The following is a 4,138-nucleotide window of genomic DNA, read 5'->3' on the forward strand; positions in this document are numbered from 1 at the left end:
CGCACACGTGGATTGAGGGCACTTTCAATACCCAACCTAGATCATAAACATAGTGGCAGTACCAAAGAAAGATGGTCCTGTGTGGGTCTGTATCGACTTCACTAATCTCAATAAGGCATGCCCAAAGGATGGATTTCCTTTTCCAAGGATTAATTAGTTGGTAGATGCCATAGTTGGGCATGAAAGGCTTTCCTTTATGGACAGGTCTTCAAGATAAAACAAGATTCAGCTTGCTACCGAGAATCAAAAGAAGAATGCCTTTATTATAGACCAATGGCTCTATAATACCATTCGATTTAAAAAATGCAAGGGTTACGTATCAGAGGTTGGTCGCCAAATGTTCAAAGATAAGCTCAGTGATACCATAGAAGTATACATAGAAGACATGCTCTTAAAGAGTAAGCATTTGGAGGACCATATGGATTACATAGGGGAAACGTTCACTCAATTAAGGGAATATGGGATGTGTCTCAATCCAAAGAAGTACATGTACAGGATTTCATCAGGGAAGTTCTTAGGGTATTTGGTAACAAAAAGGGGATAGAAGCCAATCCGAATCAGATAAGGGCATTCTCAAAAATGACATCTCCGACCAAAATAAAATAATTGTAGAAGTAAGCAAGACAAGTGGCTACACTCAACAGGTTCATTTCAAAGTCTTTAAATAAGTATCAATCCTTCTTTATGTTACTCAAAAAGGGGATTGGATTCGAGTAGACAAAAAGTGTGAGAAGACTTTTCTAGATTTTAAGGCCTACCTCAAGATACTTTCGGTTTTAAGAAAGCTAGTGGATGGGGAAACCCTGGGTATCTACTTGGCAGCTACCTAATAGTGATAAATTTGATTCTATTCAGAGTAAAGAACAAGAAGGAGTTGCCATTCTACTTTATAATCAAAAGATTAGAAGAATCTGAGGTCAAATACAATCGAACCAAGAAGATCGAGCTCGCACTGGTATATAAATCTCATAAATTGAGGTCGTACTTTTGAGCTCATAAGGTCAAGGTAATCACAGATTACCCACTACTAGAAAATTTTAGAAGGATTGCCAAGTGGGCAATTGCATTGGGAGAATTCAATTTGATTTTCGAGCCTAAGAATTTCAGAAGGGTTAGGCAGTAGTGGATTTCCTAGCTGATTTTCTTATAGAGGATCCACACTAGGAAGAAGAAGAGAGGTAAAACTACTAGAAGATGACTCACCTGACCCAATGAGTCTGGAAACTAGGTGGAGGTTATTCGTAGATGGGTTGACAAATTTCTCGAGATCTGGCATAAGGATGGTTTTGGTCACCCCAAGCAATGATAGGTTAGAAAAAGTGGGGAAACTACGGTTCGGAGCCTCTAATAATGAATTAGAATATGAAGCGGTGCTAAGAGGACTAAAGATGGCTTAATGTATAAAGATCTAAAAACTTCATGTATATTCAAACTCCCTATTAGAGGTCAAATAGTATAGGGGGAGTATCAGGCTAAGGACGAGAAAATGGAGCTCATCTGAGAAAAGATGGCTCTATTCTAAAAGGTAAAAATGACAAAGATATCTAGGGACGACAACTGACATGAGAACTCTTTGGCATATGTAACATTGATGCTCGAGGTCATAGAGACTAGGACTATATTGGTCGAACTCCAAGGCAAACCAAGAATAGAATTTGAGAAGACAAAAGATTGCATGTAGATAGATACTAAGTTGAGTTGGAATGATGAAATAATGAGCTATCTAAGCTCGAGGGCACTTGATATTCTTGTCATTACTTCTTATAAAAAATTAATATGTTTATACTCTCCTTAACTTGTGAAGCAAGTAAGGGATAAAAACCAAGAGAAGGGGGGATTTTACCAAGCTAAGCAAAATCAAGTTAGTCTAAGTTATTATTTTAAAATCTATTTTTGTGTTTTGAGAAACAAAAGAGAGAGTAAACATTGTTGGAAAATAAAGCAATAGAAATGAAAATTATACTAAAAAACAAGGTAAGAAGGTCATTAGTGATTAGAGTAACCTAGGATTAGCAAATAAAACCATATCTAAATATATCCTTTTTTTCACTCAACTCCAAAGGCTTGGTGTGACATCCTTGGGTTGGAAGATGTAACATGAAGCTTGACTAAGGTAATAGTTAGGACTCCTTCACTCACTAATGTGTGAAGTTCCCACTACCAATTATCTAGATTAAATATGTTTTATCTTTATCTTATCTAAGCATAAAATATTTAAGTCAAGCATAAGAGGTGTAGAGATTCATTTAAAGTTTTGATCCATTAGAGTTGGACAAAACCTTGAAACGAACCTAATAACCACAAAGAACATAAACATAGAATTAAAAGTTTGCTCCTAGACTTCCTCCTCTCACTAATGGAGGGAGTCTAGCCTATGGTCATTGCAAGGATACAAGGAGAAGTCAAGAAAATAACACTTGCATTCATTTAGTAATTGAGGTACATTATCTCATTATTTGAGAAATTATAGAAATGAAACCTATCTAAAAATGAAATATTATAAGAGAAAATGCCAAGGGCATCAGGGGAGAGAAGGGACAAGGGCCTAAGGACCCTTTCCTAATTGGAAAATGATCTATTTATAGACATTAGGTTATCCAGAAGGACCCAAAAATAGTCGTCATCACTCTTGTGTATACTATCATGTGAGGGGCACACTGGAGAAATTTTAGGGCGCTCTATTCGCTGTCCACTACACCACGTTGATCTTGAGACATCTGGATCTCCACTTTTGAATGGTTGCTTGAGTGGTCTCCTAGATTTAATGCATATTTTATTAATTGATTTGGTGGTTCATCTTGATGATTTGATATTTAACATGTACAATGAACATACGTAATTAATCTTCCAATAAATGCATTAATTTTATGTAATTAAGCCTATTTAGTATGGTAAAACATGTAATAAGATGGTTTGAGGTTTATCATGATTATTTACCTAATCTAACGAAATAAGGATGAAAATCAAAACAAATGCCTTGAAAAAGTGTGAATAAATCAGTGTTTTAATAATTAATTAGTATTATCAAAAGATAGGAAGGAAGAATGGAAACTGAAAAGGAAAGCTTGTCGATATCTTATAATAGACGAGAAACTCTATCAAATATCCAATAGAGATCCACATATGAGATGTCTAAGCTTAGAGGAGGCACAATTGGTCCTAGGAGAGATATACGAAGGGGTTTGTACCACTTGGGAGGAAGGTCTTTTGCCCACAAAATAATAACTCAAGGGTACAACTGGCCATACATGCAAGAGGATGCGAAGAAATATGTTAAAAAGTGTGACAAGTGTCAAAACATGCTCGGATAATTTATTAGCTATCAAATGAATTCCATCCGATTGTCAATCCTTGATCATTCGTTATTTGGGGATTGGACATCGTGGGACCATTCCCCAAGCTACCGAAAAAAGGGAGTTCCTGCTCATAGGGACATATTACTTTACTAAATGGATAGAGGTCGTACCATTAGCTCAAATTAGATAGGAAGATGTGGTCAAGTTCCTATGGAAATAGATCATAACAAGGTTCGTAGAAAGGAGAAATAGTTGACATCTCCCCTAATAGGGACAAGAACACCTTTCGAGCTTACTTATTACCACATATGGTTAAGGCTTCCCACTTCGGTGGATCTATAATCCAATTTTTTACTAATAAAAAAAAACTTATAATGTGAAACATCTCAAAGGGAGTCATTCTATGGCTTATTATCAAGATCACAAAATTCGAAGGTTAAACTCCATACCAAGATATTTACAAGAAAACGGGCAAGCTGAGACATCAAATAAGACAATATTGGATAACTTGAAGAAGAAGCTGGACAAAAGGAAAAAAAATGAAGTGGACGACCTACATAGTGTGTTATGGGCTTACCAAACCACTGCACAAAGGGGTATGGGTATATCTCTGTTTGCTTTAACATATGGCACAAAAGTGATAATTCCAACAACGATGCAAGTACCGATAGGTCAAACAAGGGTAGTTGGAAATAAGGGAAAGGATGCTGGAAAGGCTCGAACAGTATAATCAAGAACTAAAAAAGTCTTATGATTAAAAGATGCGCATAAGGATATTCAACCCAAGAGACGTGATTTTGAGGAAGGTTTTCCAGAACACACAGGCTCATAACAGTAGAAAG

The 4,138-nt window shown here is 36.3% G+C and overlaps 1 non-coding gene across 1 annotated transcript; it reads left to right on the forward strand.

Annotated features, from left to right (window-relative positions):
• The first annotated feature begins 3,525 nt into the window (after positions 1-3,525).
• Positions 3,526-3,650, forward strand: LOC147406110 (U6atac minor spliceosomal RNA). The gene has a single exon (XR_015177136.1). It is a non-coding gene; the product is annotated as a U6atac minor spliceosomal RNA (small nuclear RNA).
• Positions 3,651-4,138: the final 488 nt, after the last annotated feature.

Source organism: Akebia trifoliata, chromosome 3, assembly GCF_017979445.1.
Source record: "Akebia trifoliata isolate Shusen 1 chromosome 3, ASM1797944v1, whole genome shotgun sequence".
Taxonomy (NCBI): Eukaryota; Viridiplantae; Streptophyta; class Magnoliopsida; order Ranunculales; family Lardizabalaceae; genus Akebia; species Akebia trifoliata.